General features: G+C 45.6%; 1 protein-coding gene across 17 annotated transcripts in view; it reads right to left on the bottom strand.

The window, feature by feature from the left end:
• Positions 1-8,577: 8,577 nt before the first annotated feature.
• The window catches only part of DTNA (dystrobrevin alpha), a 693,791-nt gene continuing 679,131 nt past the window's right edge, over positions 8,578-23,237 (bottom strand). For all 17 annotated transcript variants that reach the window (XM_086965704.1, XM_086965706.1, XM_086965705.1 and 14 more), the window contains one exon: positions 8,578-14,788. The gene's annotated coding sequence lies outside the window, so the exon portion shown is untranslated. The remainder of the gene's footprint in view (positions 14,789-23,237) is intronic.

Below are 23,237 nucleotides of genomic sequence, written 5' to 3'. Positions count from 1 at the left end.
CCTTACAAAAGGCACACTGATTAGGACCAAGTAAAGGTCGTGGAACAAAAGGCTCAGGTTTCTGTAGCAACCTCTGAGGCTGAGTAGGTTGCTGAAACTGACGCTGGCCAGAACGAGGGGGATAAGCCTGCTGAAGAAGAACCTTTGTCTTTAAATCCTTAGTCTTCTGCTCAGCCTTATCTTTTTCTTCTTTGTCCCTATTCTCATAATACTGAGCAGTGGCTAATATTTGGGCAGACGAAGAAACAGCCCAAGAGGTTTCCGAATCTTTCAACTTATGGGACAATTAAGGAAGCATATTAAAAACAAATGTATCCACAAATATTCGCTGTCCACCTTCAGTACTTAAATCCTGACCACTATGATCAATAAATGTCTCCTCAAACCAAGTAAAGAAATCAGAGACACTCATCTTTCTTCTGCTTACACCAGTTAACGCGTAAGGCTGGCATCATCGTCGTCTTCATTAAGGTAATGATCCTACCAGGCAACTGTGTAATCAAATCATCTGGCTTAGCACCACCCACTTGTGCTGCATCTGCGGCAGATATATCAGCCCAAGTACCTCCCAAAGCTTGATCGTGATCCTCTCTACGAATCCGAGCCCACAATGCTTGTGGAACTACATTCCCCATCAGCATATCAATATCAGCCAAATTCATAATACCTGCATCAACAGTCTGGGACAGCTCTTTATAGTAACCAGCAGGATTTTTACGAGGGTCCGGCAAAGACTGCTTAAGTGCTAAAACTTCAGCTCGTTTCCAAGGGACATGTACCCATATACGCTGAAAATGAGCAGGGACACCTGGAACATCGTTGGCCTGTGGAACCGCTTCCCTCCATACTGGAGGAACTTCTCTCATAGGATAATTCTTCCTCTGTCTAACTGCAGGATCAGGTTCAGGAATAGTCTGGGAAGAATATAAGGACCTAAAAGTAACAAGTGTCTTTATAGCACCCTCAACGTCAGGACCCACAATAAGTCCTTTATCAAACCTGTCCTGTATATCCAATAGACCCTGAGGAGTTAAATCCAACTCCATATCCTCCAATCCTTTAACAAGTGTGTCACACATGACATAAAAACGTATCTCTGCGTAGGCGCATTCCACTGGAGAAAGGTACTCAATATATCGGGTACACTATACAGTGGACCATTCATCATCCATTTATGAGCGAGAGAGTTAAATACAACTCGTTCCTCAGAATCTGGAATTTGGCTACGGGATTGCCTACGGGAAAAAGCAGGAGTCCTATTAAACGGCCCAAAGAGGGGGGAGAAAAGACCAGAGACAGTATCAACTAACCGATTACAAATCGGAGAAGAAGTAGGGGGTAAAACTGGAGACGCAGTATTAACCAAAGGAAGAGAAGAATTAGCCGTAACAAGAGAAACAGAAGGCGAAGGAGACTGAGGTACAGAAGATGGTGGCAAAGGAGGTGCAGGCGGTAATACGGGAAGAGGCAATTGCGTAGGAGCCGGACATTAAGGGATCTTCATCAAGATCTTTGCGCTGTGGAGGTAACACGGGATAGCACCTATCAATTGCCATCCGATGCTGTCTATCTGAGATCTCAAACGCTCGATCAGTCTCATCGTCTTTAAATTGCTGGGCAGCCTGTATAACTGTCATATCTTTCATTTTCCTATCTCTTTTTGCTTGTTTAATTTCTCTCTGTTTGGCTTCCTTCCGCCAAAGGCGGAAAGAGTCAAACATTGCTGGCCGGGCTTTTCTTTTGAACAGAATTGATTCCAAATTATCTAATATATCTGGCTCAAAACTACCATTTTGTGGCCACCGCAAAACACCTTCTTTCTTCGTGTATCGGATCCATGCCTCATTAAAGGCAATGGGACCAACACCATGCTTGGAATAGAGCTCATAAGTGGGAGTTCCAACCAGAGGAATCGGACATGAATCCTCGAGCCGGGAATCCCTAGTACAGCAAAAACAACAAAATGTCCTAAATCCGCTCAGACCAGGCATTTTAAGCACACTGATCTGTTTACTAACTTCAAGGAGTGAAAGCAAAGAACACAGTACAAATGTACTCACCCCTCGGCTTCGGCTATTGCAACAGTCGAATAACAAAAGTCAAAAACAAAACAAAGAAGTGGGCGCTACCCACGAATACTTAACTAAATGATCTTCTCACGCCAACAGAGGTCCGTCTAACGTCTCGCAATACCAGTCATCACCAGAGGGTCCAAGGCAGGGCGGTAGTCAGGGCAGCAGTCATCAGCAGCCGTCGGAAAAGAGTAGCCGCGCTGCAAAAGACCTTCGGTCCACTTCGACATACAGGGGTCGCTTGACGTGGCTCGCGAATCCTCTGGAATTTTCTTGCGGGGCTTCTCACGACCCTCGGGCTGAACCGCTACCACTGAAACTGCCCCACATTGGGCGCCAGTTGGAGAACCGGGCCTTATGGGCCGGGCGGCGCAGGGCACGCCTTAATCCCCGAGTTCACCTGCCTTGTAAAAAACAGAGACACTCCGTTGAGCATGGAAGTCAGGTTTATTAGCTGCAGCTAAGCACAGTTGTCCCAGAAGTTACACATGAGGTGGATTCTAAGGAGACTGCCACTTCAATCCGTGGCGCATAATCTTTTATAGGAACCACATTTACAGAATTTACTCCTTACACATACAAAACGGACCAATAGGAAAAGTTGGAAAACAAGCTATCAGGTGCCTCAAATACGCCCCTCTCTCAAACCCCGTGTGCTACCCCTCCCGACAAATCAGTGATGGCGTCCACAATCCCTTCTTGCAGGTGGCAGGACGTAATTGTGTGCCTCAAAGGATGGTTGTGTAATAGGAGCATACAAGGAGAGAATAGCGAAGGCCAGTCGGATGAGATAGTATAAGGAAAGAATAGGAGAGGGCAAATAGTCGGCTGAGACAGGGATCAATCGAGCCAGACATGGTTTAACAAACTCAGCCAGACCCTGACATCAGGTTTCGTGAACAAGGGCAATGGAGTTACTTTTTAACTGAAAGGACACATAGCAGCTGGAAACGCAAAACACATTGTTCGCCGTGCTGCCTGAGTGAGGGCAACACAAAATGGCGGCAGGACACAAAATGGCGGCTAGATACGGGACGAAATCCAAAATAGTAGAACCTTAGGATTCTCCCCTTTACTAAAGTGACGATGCTGAAGAAGTGGTGGGTCCACTCAGCAGAAGTCATGATGCAAGGGGGCAAAATTCCAATTTTATCAGAAGTCAAAAAATGCGGGGAGGATGGGCTAGATTCAGCTTGGCAAATTCAGAGGGTCGCCGGAAAGGAGGTCCTAGAAGGAGTCCTAAATTGCTTTATACTAAAACAAATGATAGCCATGTGTGCAGTACTACTCCGAGAAGCCACATTAGTAATTCAAAGCACCTATGTCTTTACAGTACAATGTAATAAAACACACATTTTTCAAAGACAATGAACACCAGTGTTGATTACACGAGTGGGCCGACCAGTTAATTGACACACGTTTTACCGTTTTGTATATGTTTCACAACAAAAGTTAGAGGGGTGCTAACACCAACGAAAGGATCCGAGGCTTACCACCTAGCCAGCTCTCTCCAAATTCATTCAAGCCTACTTTTGAGCAGTGCTTGAATTGAAATCACATAGGCATTATAATTTCATGTTCACTTTCCATCTCTCATCAGATCAGGCAGTTTTTAAACTGATGAGACTACATGTGTAGCCCCTCAAAAGACCCACAACTTTGGGTGCAGCACATGGTGAAAAAGTTTGCCACTGGTGAGGTACAACCCATACAATATGCTGGAGCAGCTAGGATTTCATCAGAATCTGAAAAGCAAACCTTAAATTTACCCTGAGAAGGGCTTCACAGTTATCATAATGTAACAATTTACGCTTTACAATATAGGCACATGCTCCACGTATTTACTCAGTATTGTGCTGGGCACTTCTAATTAAATGTAGTGGGGTAGTTCTTAAACTGCTGAGCTAGGAAGGCCCTTTTTTCTGCACAGCAGTCTCGCTCAATAAATACTGTCAAAATCCAGTTATTTTTCTGTTAACTGCTGTCTTTCCTGGTCACAGACTCTGAGCAGCATTTTCTTCTTTGCACAGCTGTAGCCCATGGTTACAGCTATATCAGATATTGTTCCCTCTATGTCACTGCATCTTCCCTGGCACGGTTTCTTTCATTGTGGTCTCATTCTCTTTATGCAATAGTCTTTCTCAGTTAAGGCTCTCTTATCTTCAGTTACCCCATCACTGTAGACTACTGTAACAGTTATTCACCCTGGGCAGGCTCTTTTTTTCTCTGCACAGCTTTCTCAGCCCGAATTCCTTCTTTTACCGGTGTCCTATATGCACAGTCTCTTTTTTTGTAATATTATCTTAACATAGTTTTCCAGGTTTGCTTCTAATTACCTGCTTGCCTCACTGATGTTGTCCTCAGTACTGCCTATAATATAAAAGATGCTCTATACTTAATTCACTTACAAGGATTGTATTTTGTCTCTTAATTCCAAATCTCCTGCACCCACCCAAGTCTAACAAGGATGGGGAAAGGGGTATGATTGAATTCTCCTTGGCAGCGCTCCTCCTACTCCTACAGGTTGGGCTTTGCAGGAGCTGTTCTGTGTCTAGTCCTATCCAATGTCTCTGACTTGTATGCATGGTGAGTTGTATGCCTCTGTCAGTACAGGGATATGGGTATGTCTGAATTAGTTTAGGGTGAGAGTTGTTCCTTTGCGCAACTGAGCAGTGTGCATGTTGAGGGGAAAATGAGCAGTATACCAGTTTGAGTGTAGGGTGAGGGATGTAACTTTGTGAATTTACAGTGAGAGCAGGGTTAGTGATGGGCTTTGTACATGCTGAAAGGAGTGAGAGTCATCAGAAGTGCATAGTGAAGTGATTGGATAAGTACAAGGTGAATTGTGTTAATGTAGGGTCAGCAGTGTGCCTGTGTGAGAATGAGGAAGTGTTCATTCTGCATAGGGCGAGCAAAGCGTATTGTTAGGACAGGTTGAATGGTGTGTATTGTGAGTGCAGTGTTTGGGTGTGGCTTTATGACTATACAATGAGTTGTTTGCCTAAATGAGTGCATTGTGAGTAATGTGAGGGCAGAGTGAGTGATGTGCATAGGGAGATCAAGGTGAAAGGATTGCTTGCAGAGTGTAGACTGAGTGGTTTGTCTGTGTGAATGTATTGTGACTCTTGTCTGTGTAAGCGTGAAATAAGCAGCATGTCAGAGTGTGTGTACAGTGAATAATGTGCTTGAATGCAGAATGTATGTGTGTTTATGAGTGCATCTGATTATGGGGTAAGCAAAGTGCCTGAATGTAGGGTGAGCAATGTGTCTGTGTGAGTGCAGGGTAAGCGATGAGTCTTCATAAGTCTAGGATGAGGAGTGTGCTGTGTGAGTGCAGGGTGACTATGTGCCTGAGTGTAAGTTTTTAGCTGTATTGTGAGTGCAGGATGAGGGGTATACTTGTATAAGTGCAGGGTGCAGACATTGCCAATCCTTGCTAGACAATTTTGCTAACATCACTCAGTTGCGCATACAAACAAGAAATGTGTGCACACAAACAGGTCACTGCCGCACAGAGATAAAAAATAATTAAGAGGGAACACTGCCCGTGGCCATTGACATGGCAGGGCCTCTGCCCTCCGAGGCAATGGCGGGCCACTCAAACCGCTTGAGTCAGGAATGGTGCCTGAGGAGTGCTGATCGCGCCCAGGGACAAATTACATATTCGTAGTTGAGGCACTCAGGAGCAGCAGAAATGCATTGTCTTTAGGCAGGAGGTAATGATGGCTTTAACTCAGCAAGGATTGAGGCCGCTACTGCCGGAGCCTCACAAGATTGCGGCCATCTTGGCGCCTGTTGTGGCCACGCCACGACGATTTTGTCATTAAACATATACTATCTATCGTCAGAAATACAGAATGGTATGGACATTAGGAAAAAGCAGTTGGAAAAAGTTTCTAAATCGTAAGGAGATATAATAGGAAAAATAAGCTAGGGGGAAAAAAGAGGAATATCCCATAGTCAGTCTTTACAAATTTTCCTTGTAACCAAATTATAAAACCTTTCAATGACAAAATACAGAAGACCTTCTATGTTGTGCACAGGGCATTTAGCCTTTAAAAAGATGTGTCCATCATTGAACAGAGATGTCATTTTTGTGGCTTAACTGGCTATTTTTCTAAAGCAGGTAGAAAATAACTATTGAAAATTAATATGATGATCACATGATTGAGGAAAAAGATAGTATGATTGAGAAAAAAGATGTTTTGAATATAAAAGCGTGAGTAGTTCTTAATGTAGCTAACGGCATTCTAACAACTAATGCAAGCAGCAAAGGTTTTGGGGTAATGTTATTTCAAAGTAATTTTGATGGAAAAGAGTGTATCATAGCTTATGGTTCACCTTGTCACCTACGGAAAAGAAATACTTCATCAGTGAATAGGAAGCGCTAGCATGTGTATGGGTAATGGAGTATTTAATTTGGAGGAAAATATTTCTTCTTAAGATGTTATCACAAACCCTTGACAAAATTAGTGTAACAACTGAAGGAATAAATAATGCTTCATCAAGAATAGCGAGATTTGTTTAGTAGGTTTGCAGGATTTTGTGAATAAAATCGCGTATTTCCTGGATGTACTTGCTATTTTTCACAGATACCACTTGAGCTAACAGAGTGCAATAAAAGTAAGTCGGAAAACGTACAGATTGTCTTAGTTTGTAAAAGTGTTATACAAATACTTGTTCAGGATGAATGTAACCGAGAAGATAAGAATGCTAATATATTGAAGGAGGTAAAAAAATTAGAGGTGCATGGTTAGCCAAGAAAAAATGTAATTCCGCAACACATTTTGTTGTTTTGGGAAGTCAGAAACTAGTTGAGTGTTGAAGGTAACTTGTTAGGAAGTGGGAGAATTGTACCTCGACTAGAGATCAGAATGTATTAATGAGACAATGTCATGAAAGCCACTTAGGCATTGTTAAACCTAAATTGAGTATTAAGATTTTTACTGGTGGCCTACAATGGATTCAGCCATAGAATCTCTATATGTGTTATTGCTCACAAAACCAAGAATACCTTTAGACCTGAAATGAAGGCAAAAAAGCACCAGAAGCAGCTTGGCAGAAAATTGCTGTATCAATAATAGGTCCTACCCGAGAAAATAGTAAGCATAACATTACCATGATTGATTTGTTTTCTAGGGGGCCTATTATTGATATAGTAGCAAAATACAGACATTATATTGAATTTTATGTATGACGTTTTTATTGAAAAAGGTGTTTCAGAAGTGTTAATGAGTGATAATGAAGTACAATTTTTATCACACAAGGCTAGTGTATTACTTCAAAAGAGCGGGCATAAACCACAGGATCACTTCATTGTACAACTCAAGTGACAAAGGCACAGAGAAAAAATATAATAGGAGCTATTTGGGTGGCAGTAAAAAGTAAACTGAATTGGGAGATTCAAACAAATAAAACGTGGCCATTTCACAAATGTACAGTGATATGTCCAGGGCCATACCATTTAAGCTTATTTAGAGGATGTTTTTCTAAAACAAACAGTGTCCTGGACGGCTCTTTAAAGGGAAGGAGTGTTTGTAGTCTATTGCTGAAAATAAGGGATCAAAATTAATAAAGGAAACAACAAGAAATACTTTGACAAGAAGAGAGGTGCACAGGAAGTTAAATTAGATGTAGGCCAGTGGGTTTGAGTAAAGAAACTAGGCATGGTTGCCAAGAGAGAAAGAGTTTTTTATGATTCCCAGAAAGCTGTTCGCATTTTGAGAAATGAAGTGCAGTGGTTGGATTTCAAAATTTGGCATAGGAGTAGAGTAGAGAGGTGCGTGGAACTGGAAAAATAAAAGAATCAAATGTGGTTACAAAATTATGGTTGGTTGGAGGAAAGCACTAAAATGTGTTGTGAACTGTTATCTCAATCCACTCTTGACTCAGGTAGGAGCAGTGGAAGAGAAGCAGATGTTGGCGAGAGTAATGAGGCAAATTGAAGGATATTTGCATACTGCAATTTAAAAAAAAAATATTAATGAGATTGAAAATAGAGATAAAAGGATAACACATTCTCCCAGATTTATCAATGTGGTAGGTGAATCATTATGTAGAATTGTTATGTCTTTTTATCTAATAGCTATTTTTTTTTTACTCATATTGACTGTTACAGTTTTTTAGTGGAAACCTTCAACATAATGTTATTCAAGTATCATTAGTTCTTATATTTTGATTACTTATTAATTTATACATGTTTTTGTTTGTCAAAGGGAATAGGATATGTAGTTTGTATATTCCCTTTTGATAAGTATGAACATTTGTGCTCACATGCTTGCGACCGTTCTATTTGTTATTCGAACTCTAGAATGGAGTGGGACTAGAGAGATATCTTCAATTGTAAACTGGATTTAAACTCGTTACTCCTTACTTTCCATTCTGTAGCTTAAAGCTACAACCACAGAGCAATTCTTAGCACCCAGCAAAATGAGTACGCCACCACACTCGTCAGAGTAAAGAGAGAATGCCAACAAAATAACTGACACACCTTTAGGACGGGCCAGACATTTTACAAAATTGTTTTTCTTTTAATGAAGAAATAATTCCATTCCAAAATATAGACACACAAATAGTTTAATCACTTCAAAATATAACGTGTCCCCAAGGAGGTTCGAACACACACAAAACAATACTTAACAGCAATACAAAAAAATCCATACAATAGTAGTTTTCTTACAATACCAATTAATATTGTGAACTTCGTTAGTGTCTCGTTGTCTGCTGTCCCAAGAAGTGTCAAGGATAGTAGTCATAGTTACAAAAATCTCTTATGGTTAGTAGTCTTGACATGTGGCTCTTCATACATTTTTGGTTCAAAAGAAAAAATGCCCCTGCTTTATGCGAGCGTGGTTAAGTGGTTGTTCTTCATGACAGTTAAAATTGAACCAGGGCATTCAGCGCAACCCTAGGTTGCAGTATTTACAAGATATATCTACAGTAGTTGCCAGTAGTTCTGAGGGAGGCTAAACCTATGCAGCCAATTGTGCTAAAAGAAGATGCTACTGTTGTTTGGTTCATGCATGTAAGAAAACACATATAAGAACACAGCAAAGGCCACACAAATTGTAATGCAATTCAGTTAACAATACTACAGCACTTACTTATTATCCTTCTTTACACTATCTCTTAACGTTCAAGGACCTGCACAGCCTATTACCTCCCTTTCCTTCTTCAATTTTAAATAAAATGTTTAAAGTCCCGCCGAAGACTATCAAAGATTCAAGTCTCTTAGGATTCTTATAGATGCTGTGGTAACTCATGTTAAGGCAATTTGTAAATTTATTTGAGACAGTTGGGAAATTTCGTTTTGCAATGATTTCAAGCTCAGGGGAAAATCCACAAAGAGGAATTGTAAACATCTGGTTCAGATCTGTATTAGGGAAAAGATTAGTTTGTACACAAGGGAATTCGGTACCCTTAAATGAGGTACTTTACAGCTGGTAACTAACATAACGAGGTGATCTTCCAAGCAGAGCCATGGCACTGTTGCAGCTGCTGGTGGAAGAGCAAAAGACATTCGTCATTTTACACAAACAAATGCACATTGGTCAGTTCTCGAATTACTTTAAGTGTGTTCATAACATCCCTGCATTAGCATTGAGAGGCTGAAGCTAGCCTCAACGTTTGCTTGCAATGGCTGTTTAGAGGTATTTGAAAGTTGTCAGATGAAGTAGTCAGGTAATCTACATTCTTTGTTAGCTCAGAGTGGTTTCCACATTATGCTGTGGCTTTCTTCACTAACTTGTGCAAACACCTCTTTGACTTACATGTCACAACTAGTTAAGCATGGTGTGGGAAATTCTGGAGCCACAACAGACATTTTCTTGCCACCTCACAAGGCAGTGGGACCCTATCTGATTCTTTTATTGATATTCTGGCATATCCTTGGTTGTGCTGCCATTGATGGCTGATTAGTATAAGCTTTGCTGTAGCACCAGCCCAGTGGCACTATCATAGTATTCTCGCATATACGTGCAGGACTGTCTCATCCACTATGAGTAAGCAAAGTGTAAAATGACAAAGGTGTTCTCTGAAAAATGTCATTATTTTACTGAAATATTGCTGCAGTATTATTTTTCATCTGTGACTAAACTTTGCACGTAGCTCCACCTGTCATTCTCTTTCACTAGTAGAGGGAGCAATATCATCATAATGCCTCATGCTGCATCTCCACCGAATTATGATTAGAATAGAGCAGAATTGATCCATCTGCTGATATGACCTTTTTGAGCGAAAGCTAATGGTGTGGGAGGAGGTTAGTGACAACATTCTCTGGGCCTTATGACGAGTTTTGCGGTTTTGGAGCAGGCCACCACACCAGCCCCCGCTCCAAGACCGCCAAGCCTGTAATTTGGCCGCCTGCTGTACTCCGTTTGGAATAAAAGTCGGACGTCCCTGAGGCAGCTGACCCACAGTGGTGCCTTTCAAAGTCTTGTATGTGCAACTTAGAAAGGCAGTGCTGTGGGACCATCACAGCGCATTCCAGCACGGCATAGACAGTGAAGTCCAGGTCGTGCTGGAACAGGGGGTGCATACGGACAGGGCAGGACACACCATGTGCCCCCCTGCATGCATCCCCTGTCCCAGAGGTTTCCTCACCATCACACTTTTCATGGCGGGCTCACCTCCATGAAAATTGTAGCGGTGAGGAACTCGTAATATGCTTGCCAGTGCCGCAGTGGCACCACCAGCAAACTGTGAGCCCCAGACCGCTGAAGACCACCAGGGATCGCAGATCCCTGGCATAGCAGAGGTCCTATGGCAGTCCAACCACCAAAGTGGTAATACGGTAATCGGGCTGCCGGTGCAGTGGTAGCCGCACCACAACTGCGGGCTGCCAAACTTGGAATCAGGCACTAGGTAAGTCCGTAACTACAGTTCTAAAGTTCCAATAAATATTTCTCCATCAAGAGAAAAATATATTAGCTTTACATAAAAGCATATTTGAACGGTAAACACAGATATTAAAATTAATTTACAATTTGAGTGCACTGTGGGGATTTATAAAGTGGTCTTAGTTCTTGGTTGCCTCTCACATTGCCCAAGTTTGAGATACCACATTCTCCAATATCTATGTCCTCATTTCAAGTCTTGTTCAGATATGCTTCAGAGTTATAATTCGCTTGCTAATGTGCAGGGATGCTACAAGTAGAGAAGTGGGCATAAAGCATTCTTAGTGCAGATATAACACAGCTAGCCAGACTTAGGAGTTATAATCATCATATGGGCAGAAGCTTGTAGTGGAGTGTTGCTTCTTTGCTATATTACAATAAGACCACTCAGCGCTAAACTTTGGCCTCAAACACACATCCAATGAGTGAAAAGATGGCATCTGATCACCACTAACTGCTGGCAATATGAGTCCCTTAAAGAGCAGCCATGATCTCAAAGGGATGGAGGGTTCTCCAGCACAATTAGAAGTCTTGAACACAATTAAAACCCCTCTGTCCTCGTCAAAAACAAATAATAACTGAAGCGATATGGACAAGCAGCAGACCATTAGAAGGATAAAACACAGTCAAGGTACCGATTAGCCAACATATTATATGTAATCCATAGAAACCAATATCTTGCTTATCAAACATTCCCTAACTTTTCAAGAATATACATGCTTTCCACCTCTCTGATGATGGCTGAGCCTGAGAGCTGCAATGGGTAAACACTTTTTGAAGCACTGGGCCATTTACCAATACATCAAATGATCTGAAATGTTTCTGCAATTAATTTACGCACAAATAGTACCTGATTGCACATGGTTGTGCTAATGCAAAACAATAGTTTTTAATTATTTGAGATTAGAACCTACAATCAAATGGCAGGAGTATTCATGGAAATCGTGTTTCCATACCAAATGGTAGTGAAATCCTTCCTTGTAAAAACAAGGCGAGATTTTTGCTTATATTAATTAACTGACATGCCTGCGTTCTTAAAAGCTGCCAAGTCAGTGAAATGGTGTGAAAATATATGGGCCGAAATTGACCTTTTAATCGGCCAAGTTGTTTGCTCAATTATAACAATATTTCTTGAATTACTGCAAGTTATAACAACGTTTCTTCACATTAGGAGTAGCCTGGCACAAACATTGTCTAAAAATAAGTTACATTTGATGCTTTTTTCTCGTGATTGGTTGTAAAATGCACGATAACAAAGAATTGTACTCTTACAACCATGCAAGGCAAATCCTCCAAAACAGTTACTGTTTAGCAAGATAATTTCATGAAAGTGTTTCATATGCTGTAGTTTGTAAACTTAAAAAGAGGACTTTCTGGGTGCAGTGTGCAGAAATGACACTGTTTCTAAAGTTTGTGTAGATCAACTTTGCCTGCAACAATAAGCTAGTCTTGTGGACCAATTTTTAATTATTGTTTAACATCCGAAATGACGAAATACCTACAACAAAATCAGAAGGTTCTTTTTCGTTGTGTATCTAATTATGCGCACAGCCCAATGTATATTCAAAATATAACAATCCCCTTGGATGGACCTAAGCACCCGTAGATCCTGATAGATCAATGTATTTGGGTTAACACAAGGACAATCCTCTGGTGTAAGGGCTTTCTCACCTCCTCTTCTTTCAGTAATGTCTTTGCAACACCACAAACCTTTGTGGGACATTTTCTTTAGATTTCGGACAAGACTATTATCTTTCAGGTTTCAGGTTAACAAAAGTGGAATCTCCTGTGTTCTTTCTTGACCCTACTGCAGTATGTTTTCATGTCATACGAAGTAACATTTTGCTGGCCTATTCCATTGGCAATGGGGACATATTTGATTCTTACATTTTCGATCTAGTGGCCACTTGTCTGGCAGCATAGAGGGTCTAGAATGACATTGGGTTAGGAATGGCAATTCCCACTTAGGAGAGAAGAACTTTTCTGCAGAAGATTCAAAGTCAATGCACAACAGCCAATACTTGAATGTTTGTTGGCATCTTTAATGACACTTTTTTCTCTTGGAAAAAACGAAACGAAAGACATGTGCATCATAGGTCCTGTGGGGGTTGCAAACGCCTGGTTTTATACTTATTGACTTGAGGCTGCCCCATTACGTGGCAGCATTTTAATGTACATAATTAGTAAAAGAAGTTAGAGCAGGTAAACTTTGAGTTGCTGCGAAGGGCCAAATAATTCTGTAGCATCAGACATTTTCAGAAGTTCCACACCTGCCCTCGCTGGATCATAGTGCCTTTGTTACATTTATTCTGTGTGGTACCATGCGGTAAGGTGCGCAGTGTCGATTGAGCTCTCTTTCACTATACCCCAGGCAGTTTGTAGGTGGAAACCACTGTTCACACTGGTGCAGCTGACAGAAATTTAACACTGTTTTCTTGGCAACATTTCATCTTGTGTGGCCAAATTCTTTACTTCCTGGGCTGTAAGAAGGGGCAAGCTAAGGGTGTCCAACCCTGTAGGGGGAGTTTAGATTCTACTTCTTAGATGTAACCCCAGTGCCCACACCTTCTTAATAATTTCTCCAAATGAGTTGTTATAATCAAGCCTTAATCTGTTCAAAGTGATACCTGTTTTCTCACACCAAAATCCAACATACATCTTTGTGCTTTTCGCCAACAGTTTTGGTAGATAGGTTGCTGCAGCCCTGGAAGAGACTGCCTTGTGGGACACTTCTAATAGTAGTCATGCAGAACACCTGGTGGCTTCTAAGGCAATACACATTCAGAAAATGTAAACAAACAACCAAGAAAGTTTGCAAGCATACTTTAAACCGGTCTCTGAATGTCTCAACATAAACTGATAACAAAAAACAAATGTGATGATTTCTTAAAGGCATGCTTGATTAAGTTAACACGGCAACAGAAACAACCAAACAAGAGTTAATTTTAAACAAGCTTCAGTCAGTTCAGGGATCTTATGGCACCTGTGGTTTATAAACAGCTTTAGTACTTCAAAACATAGTTCACAGTTTTAAGAAGATCTGTACCCATTTAAAAACTATATACTATATAATTTGAATGTTACTTTTTTGTATATGATAATGTCTTTCTGGAAAAAAAATATTTACACAAAGTATTTGTATGGCTGATTTCTTACAATATTCTGAGAGAAAACATTCCCAAGTTTTACATTAGCCCTAAGTTATAGCTTTCATTTTAGTGCATTTCGCACACGTTGTTTTACATACAGTAGGACTTGTAAACAAGCTGCGAACATGGTAGTGTACATTTCTCTTGGGCAAAAAAGGCCTATACACCCACTCAGGAGTATTCTCGATCAGTGTACAATGCATAATCACAGTTACTTTTCAGTGCTGTGAAATAAAGCGTTACAGTGTATATACAGTAAACGAAATCTCAAAAGTATTCAAAAATGAAACTGTTGTCTACAAACAGTATGGGTATTGCGAACTAAACAGATTGGATATCATGTGCAAATGTTACGTATCTTGGTAATACTGCCGATAGCTGTTATAGCAGCACAAGCCATAGCCTGTGCCCTTGGCCAGTGATGAGCCATGTTACAGAACAGGTCTCCAATTATACATTAGCGTTGAAAAATGTCTTTTTGTTTGCAAAACACACACCTACAAACTACAACTCTTAGAACTAAAGTACTGTGCTACAGTCCTCAGCGACGTTTAGACTCTTCTTAATTGAGAGACGCACTCTTTGCTCCACTCCGCTTCCTTCGGCGGCCATGTTTAGGCAGTTCGCATTGTCATCAGTTCTCCTACAACTATGACCGTTTCGAAGGTTGCCTATAGAGAAAAGAAAATATGGCTTAATTGCAACAGTGCTTAGATTTATTTATTTATAAAGTTTTATATATGTACAGTATACAAAAGGCAGCAGAGAGAGACAAGAATAAATAGTGTTAAGAGCAGTGCTGGAATGGTTTTTTATTTCATCGGCCATTTCCCCGGTGGCTGGAGCCATTAGTGGCCCGATATGAAAGACCAGGGCAGTTGCTGCTGCGTCTGTCACTTTTCGCAGCTCTACGAAATTAATTGCAGCAGACACTGAGGGTTTAATAGAGAGTGAAGTGGGGGTAGAGGGATAGCGAGAGGGCAATCTGGGAGTGAGAGAAGTGCAGGAGTGTGTGAAAATGGATGGAAAACGACAGAGCTAGGAGGAGGGCACAAGTCGGGGGTACACACGGGTACACGGCATCCACCCACTAGAAGTTGGGCCCCACAGAAATATGCTGAATTTGTGCCGGTGTAATTTGCAGACACCTAAACACGTTCACCAGGGCCTACACGTTGTCTGCTTTCAATTCCCAGCTGAAAAGTGCAGGAAAGGAGGGGGGCTTTTTTTATTTTTGCCTCCAGCTGGGCCAAAGATAAAGGGTGAAGTTAAGAGGCCATCAGACCTCCTTTTGATTGGATGGCAGCCTGGAACCTCACAAGTAAATGCAAAGGAAAAGGAGGGGAAACAAAAGCACAATAAGAATGTCACATGTGTTGGTCTGTCCCAGTATTTACACAAAAAAACTATTTAAATAGCACTATGTCTTTTCTTTTATATTACTACTCAACCTAATGCAGGGTGTCAGAGCACTTTATGTAACGTAAGCCTTATACATTGGCAATAAATCATGTAAGTTTGTAAATCAATGTACAAGATGTGTTACATGAGAAAGTGAGGGTTACAAGGTGTAGGAGTCATATGTCCTTAATGAACAAGTTACTTACCTTCGGTAACGATATATCTGTAAGAAACATTAGTTAGTGTTAGATTCCTTACCTTAGAATATCCCCAGGCGTCAGTCTGGATCCGGAAACTTTTGCGTAGCAGTACCCCTGCGCCTCGGTAGGCGTCGTCTGCAGGCGTCCCCTGCGGCTCCGCGTCCGTCGTCGGCGTCGTGCGCCGTGATGACGTCGCTGGAGTATATAGACGCCGCCTCCGCGCGCTGACGTCAGTTCTTTGTACACAGCTTTTCCGCGCCAGAAAACGCAGAGCCATGAGAGAACCAACACTGGTGCCATTTGAAACTAGGGCCCTGAAAGGGATGTCCTTAACCCTAGGTATCAGTTCGCAGAACGGGGAGGATGGGTGGGTTCGGTAAGGAATCTAACACTAACTAATGCTTCTTACAGATATATCGTTACCGAAGGTAAGTAACTTGTTCATCTGAAAGAAACACGTTAGTGTTAGATTCCTTACCTTAGAATAGATACCCCAGCAATACCAACCCCGGTGGTGGGTCTGCGAACCAATACATTCCTACACCAGAAAGTCCTGGAGGACAGAACGGCCAAAGAAGCCATCCCTCCGGACTTGACTGTCCAGGCAGTAGTGCCTCGCAAAGGTGTGCAGCGAGGCCCATGTAGCCGCCTGGCAAATGTCCTGCAAAGGGACTCCCCGGCCCAGGGCAGTAGTAGCCGCCGTGGCCCGAGTGGAATGGGCCCTCAGCCCAACAGGAGGCTCCTTCCGAGCCAAAGAGTAGCACGCTTTGATGCACAGAACGACCCACCGAGAAATTGTTCGTTTACATACCGCCCGTCCCTTCTTCGCACCCACGTAGCCAACAAACAGTTGGTCATCCACCCGGAACTGGCGTGTGCGATCCATATAAAATGAAAATTACAAAAAACAATTTGATGGACAGAATGTAGATCAATGTCTTACATTCACCCCAGTACAAGGATCTGGGCCTAAATCCATCGTTTTCTGCACTCCACACCACCCTGGGTCAGATAATGGCTTTATGCAAATCAGCTCTGACCCTGTGCCCCATGGGAACAGTCCAGTCCGAAGTACAACAGCCATATCTTTCCCAGACCGGAATCAAGCATCCGAGGACCGGACCGGTTTCGAGGTAACACCTCTCATCAGCCCGGCTAGCTTGACTCCAGTGGTGTGGAGGCTCTGGGACCCACGTCTGAGCTACCCCAGTACACTCAGGGAGAAAATTACAAAAAACAATTTGATGGACAGAATGTAGATCAATGTCTTACATTCACCCCAGTACAAGGATCTGGGCCTAAATCCATCGTTTTCTGCACTCCACACCACCCTGGGTCAGATAATGGCTTTATGCAAATCAGCTCTGACCCTGTGCCCCATGGGAACAGTCCAGTCCGAAGTACAACAGCCATATCTTTCCCAGACCGGAATCAAGCATCCGAGGACCGGACCGGTTTCGAGGTAACACCTCTCATCAGCCCGGCTAGCTTGACTCCAGTGGTGTGGAGGCTCTGGGACCCACGTCTGAGCTACCCCAGTCCACTCAGGGAGAAAATTACAAAAAACAATTTGATGGACAGAATGTAGATCAATGTCTTACATTCACCCCAGTACAAGGATCTGGGCCTAAATCCATCGTTTTCTGCACTCCACACCACCCTGGGTCAGATAATGGCTTTATGCAAATCAGCTCTGACCCTGTGCCCCATGGGAACAGTCCAGTCCGAAGTACAACAGCCATATCTTTCCCAGACCGGAATCAAGCATCCGAGGACCGGACCGGTTTCGAGGTAACACCTCTCATCAGCCCGGCTAGCTTGACTCCAGTGGTGTGGAGGCTCTGGGACCCACGTCTGAGCTACCCCAGTACACTCAGGGAGAAAATTACAAAAAACAATTTGATGGACAGAATGTAGATCAATGTCTTACATTCACCCCAGTACAAGGATCTGGGCCTAAATCCATCGTTTTCTGCACTCCACACCACCCTGGGTCAGATAATGGCTTTATGCAAATCAGCTCTGACCCTGTGCCCCATGGGAACAGTCCAGTCCGAAGTACAACAGCCATATCTTTCCCAGACCGGAATCAAGCATCCGAGGACCGGACCGGTTTCGAGGTAACACCTCTCATCAGCCCGGCTAGCTTGACTCCAGTGGTGTGGAGGCTCTGGGACCCACGTCTGAGCTACCCCAGTACACTCAGGGAGAAAATTACAAAAAACAATTTGATGGACAGAATGTAGATCAATGTCTTACATTCACCCCAGTACAAGGATCTGGGCCTAAATCCATCGTTTTCTGCACTCCACACCACCCTGGGTCAGATAATGGCTTTATGCAAATCAGCTCTGACCCTGTGCCCCATGGGAACAGTCCAGTCCGAAGTACAACAGCCATATCTTTCCCAGACCGGAATCAAGCATCCGAGGACCGGACCGGTTTCGAGGTAACACCTCTCATCAGCCCGGCTAGCTTGACTCCAGTGGTGTGGAGGCTCTGGGACCCACGTCTGAGCTACCCCAGTACACTCAGGGAGAAAATTACAAAAAACAATTTGATGGACAGAATGTAGATCAATGTCTTACATTCACCCCAGTACAAGGATCTGGGCCTAAATCCATCGTTTTCTGCACTCCACACCACCCTGGGTCAGATAATGGCTTTATGCAAATCAGCTCTGACCCTGTGCCCCATGGGAACAGTCCAGTCCGAAGTACAACAGCCATATCTTTCCCAGACCGGAATCAAGCATCCGAGGACCGGACCGGTTTCGAGGTAACACCTCTCATCAGCCCGGCTAGCTTGACTCCAGTGGTGTGGAGGCTCTGGGACCCACGTCTGAGCTACCCCAGTACACTCAGGGAGAAAATTACAAAAAACAATTTGATGGACAGAATGTAGATCAATGTCTTACATTCACCCCAGTACAAGGATCTGGGCCTAAATCCATCGTTTTCTGCACTCCACACCACCCTGGGTCAGATGCTTGATTCCGTTCTGGGAAGGACATGGCTTTTGTAGTTCGGACTGGACTGTTCCCATGGGGCACAGGGTCAGAGCTGATTTGCATATCGCCATTGTCTAACCCAGGGTGGTGTGGAGTGCAGAAAAACGATGGATTTGGGCCCAGATCTTTGGACTGGGGTGAGTGTGTGACATTGATCCACATTCGGTCCATCACCTGTTGTTTTTGCATATTCCGCCCTAAGTGCGCTGGGGATGCCCAGACGTGGGTCCCAGGCACTCCACACCACTGGAGTCAAGCTAGCCGGGCTGATGAGAGGTGTTACCTCGAAACCGGTCCGGTCCTCGGATGCTTGATTCCGTTCTGGGAAGGACATGGCTTTTGTAGTTCGGACTGGACTGTTCCCATGGGGCACAGGGTCAGAGCTGATTTGCATATCGCCATTGTCTAACCCAGGGTGGTGTGGAGTGCAGAAAAACGATGGATTTGGGCCCAGATCTTTGGACTGGGGTGAGTGTGTGACATTGATCCACATTCGGTCCATCACCTGTTGTTTTTGCATATTCCGCCCTAAGTGCGCTGGGGATGCCCAGACGTGGGTCCCAGGCACTCCACACCACTGGAGTCAAGCTAGCCGGGCTGATGAGAGGTGTTACCTCGAAACCGGTCCGGTCCTCGGATGCTTGATTCCGTTCTGGGAAGGACATGGCTTTTGTAGTTCGGACTGGACTGTTCCCATGGGGCACAGGGTCAGAGCTGATTTGCATATCGCCATTGTCTAACCCAGGGTGGTGTGGAGTGCAGAAAAACGATGGATTTGGGCCCAGATCTTTGGACTGGGGTGAGTGTGTGACATTGATCCACATTCGGTCCATCACCTGTTGTTTTTCCATATAAAATGAAAGCGCACGTTTTGGGTCCAGACGATGGAGCCGCTCTTCATCCTTTGAAGGATGCGGAGGCGGGAAGAAGGAAGGGAGGGTGATGGACTGCCCGATGTGAAAAGCAGAAACTACTTTGGGCAGGAAAGAAGGTCTAGTCCTCAGAACCACCTTGTCAGGATGAATGGACAGGAAAGGAGGTTGGACAGAAAGAGCCTGGAGCTCACTCACTCTCCTGGCAGAGGTGATGGCAACCAGGAAAGCCGTCTTCAAAGTCAGGAAACGAAGAGGGCAAGAATGAAGGGGCTCAAAGGGAGCACACATCAGAAAGGTAAGAACCAGGTTCAAGTCCCACTGAGGCATCACGAACGGAACAGGAGGATACATGTGTGTGATGCCCTTCAAGAATCTCATTACAATCGGGGACTTGAACAAAGAAGGCTGATCAGGAAGCCTCAGAAAGGCTGAAAGGGCAGAAAGGTAGCCCTTGATAGTGCCCAGAGCAGAGCCCTGCTGGGCAAGAGAAAGAAGAAACAGAAGAACCTCCGAAAGAGGGGCAGAAAGAGTATCCACAGCCTTTGCTGTGCACCATGCCACAAATCTGTTCCACCAACAGGCGTATACCGACTTAGTGGAGGGACGCCTGGCTGCCAGAATCACATCACAGACTTCAGGAGGCAAGTCAAATGGCCTCAACTGCCGCCGCTCAATCTCCAAGCATGGAGGTGGAGACTGGACAGGTTCGGGTGGAGGACCGTCCCCTGCTGCTGCGACAGAAGGTCCTCCTGAAGGGGCAGGCGGATCGGGGGACCGACCGACATGCTGAGTAGCTCGGGATACCAGTACCTTCGAGCCCAGTCCGGAGCCACAAGGATAACTTGGGCCCGGTCGCACCTGATCTTCTTCAGCACTCTGGGCAGAAGTGGTATAGGCGGAAAGGCGTATAACAGACCGCAACTCCACTCGCGCCGAAAGGCGTCGCCGTGCGAGTGCCGTCTTGGAAACTCAAACGCGCAGAACTGATGACATTGCGCGTTCTCTTCTGTGGCGAATAGATCTAACCAAGGCTCTCCCCATCGCAGAAAGATGCCTTGCGCCACGTCCGAGTTCAGACGCCATTCGTGATCCATCGAGCACCGACGGCTGAGTTCGTCCGCCCTGGCGTTCAGGGAACCTGCCAGGTGTTGAACTTTCAGAGTCACGCCCTGACGTTCCAGCCATTGCCATAGGCGCAGAGCCTCCTGGCAAAGGGTCCACGACCCCACTTCGCCCTGTTTGTTGCAGTACCACATGGCGGTGGTGTTGTCGGTGAACACCTGCACCACACTCCCGTTGACAAAGGGGAGGAATGCCTTCAGTGCCAGACAAATCGCCCGCAGCTCCAACAGGTTGATATGGAGCCGGGACTCCGCCGGAGACCAGATGCCTCTGATCTCCGCCTCTCCTAAGTGGCCACCCCAGCCCTGGAAGGGACGCGTCCGTCACGACAACGTGCTCCGGTTGGGGAAGGGAGAGGGATCTGCCTCTGACCCAATCGCGGTCCGTAAGCCACCACTGCAGTTGTCTCGCAGCGCCCTCCGAGATCAAGACGTGGTCGGACAAGTTGCCCTGATGCTGGGCCCACTGAAACTTCAGGTCTCACTGCAGAGCCTGCATCCGCCACCGGGCGTGATGCACCAGAAGGATGCAGGAAGCCATCAGTCCCAGCAGCCGCAGCGTCAACCTGACCGAAACCCGGGATAGCGGCTGAAAGATGGGAATCAAAGCCTGAATATCCCGGACCCGCCGTTCCGGAGGATAAACCCGAAACTGCGCTGAGTCCAGAACCGCTCCGATGAAAAGGAGCTTTTGAGAGGGACACAGGTGTGATTTCGGCACATTGATGGAGAACCCCAGGTCGTGCAAGAGGTCTGCCGTCATCTGAAGGTGGTGGACGACTGTCTGGGGCGAGCTGCCTTCAACAACCAGTCGTCTAGGTAGGGGAAGACTGAAACCCCCAACCTGCGCAGATGGGCTGCGACCACCGCCATCACCTTTGTGAACACCCGTGGGGCGCTGGTAAGGCCGAAGGGAAGCACGATAAACTGAAAGTGCTCCTGGCCTACCGTGAACCGCAGGTAACGCCGGTGGGCCGGCAGGACGGGGATGTGAAAATAGGCATCCTGCAAGTCCAACGCTACCATCCAGTCTTGTGGGTCTAGAGCAGCCAAGACCTGAGCTAACGTCAACATCTTGAACTTCTCCTTCCGGAGGAAGCCGTTGACGTTCCTTAGATCCAAGATAGGACGTAGGCCCCCCTTGTCCTTCTTGGGTACCAGAAAGTAGTGGGAATAGCAACCAAGCCCTACTTCTGGCCCAGGAACGCGCTTGATGGCCCCCTTGGCCAAGAGGGCCGTAACTTCCTCCTGCAGAAGTGTCAAGTGGTCCCCCGACACACGGTGGTTCTGCGGTGGCATGGCTGGAGGAGGGGTCTCGAAGGGGAGGGAGTAGCCCCTTCGGACGATTTGCAGCACCCACCTGTCCGATGTGATCGTGCGCCAGTGAGCGTGGTGATGGCGAACCCTGCCACCCACTGGCGTCACATGGGGCCGAAAGCACGGACTAGGAGGATTTTGAGGCAGATGCTGCGGGGGAAGGTGTGGCCTGACCCCGCCGTTGTCCCCGACCGCCTCCACGGCGGTTTCCACAGCCGCCACCGCGTTGAAAGGATTGTTGCGGCGCGTGGCTGGCAGCACGTGTGGGGGCGCCCCTTCCTTGGCCACGAAAGGGGCGAAACGAACCCGGTTGCTGACGCTGGGTCGAGAGACCCAAGGACTTGGTCGTGACCCTGGAGTCCTTGAAGCGTTCCAGCGCGTGGTCCGCCTTGTCACCGAACAGGTGACAGCCATCGAACGGCATGTCCATCAATGTATTCTGGACATCTGCCGAAAAGTTGGTGGATCTCAGCCAGGCGTGGCGACGAATCGCCACCGTCGTGGACATCGCCCTGCCCAGCGAGTCGGTCGTATCAAGACCACACCTAATCGAATACTTAGCTGCATCTCGGCCCTCAGCCACAGCCTGACCGAGTTTTGCCCGCACCTCCATGGGGCATTCTGGCAGCAGTTCCGCGACCGTATCCCACACAGAGTGGGTGTAGCGGCCCAAGAGGCAAGCGGTGTTGCAAGACCGCAGGCCCAAACTAATGGACGAGAAGACCTTTTTGCCAAACTGGTCATACCTCTTGGATTCCCGGTCGGGCGGGGCCGACGGGAATGCGGACTGGGAGGTCGAGGCCTGGATCACCAGACTCTCAGGAGTGGGGTGGGTAGACAGGAACTTGGGGTCGTCCGGACAAGGACGGTGGCGCCTGGCCACGTTCCGATCAACAGGCGCACCTGAAGCGGGCCTGGACCACGTGCCCAACAGAACGTCTGACAAGGCTTCATTAAACGGCAGCAGTGGCTACTGTGGGCATGACTGCGGTTTGAAGACCTCAGTGAGGATGTTAGGCCTCACGGCCGCGACGGGGAGCTCAAGGTGTAAGGCCTTGGCAGCCCTCATCAGCACCACTGAATATGCAGCTCCCTCCACCGATGCCACGGAAGGAGGAGAGATCAAACCAGGGTTAGGAGAGTCGTCCAGACCACTGGCATCCCCCAAGTCACCTGTCCAGTCCGGGTCATACTGGCA

Source organism: Lissotriton vulgaris, chromosome 4_1, assembly GCF_964263255.1.
Source record: "Lissotriton vulgaris chromosome 4_1, aLisVul1.2, whole genome shotgun sequence".
Lineage (NCBI taxonomy): Eukaryota > Metazoa > Chordata > Amphibia > Caudata > Salamandridae > Lissotriton > Lissotriton vulgaris.
The sequence above is the reverse complement of the archived record's forward strand: the minus strand, read 5'-3'. Positions and strand labels throughout refer to the sequence as shown.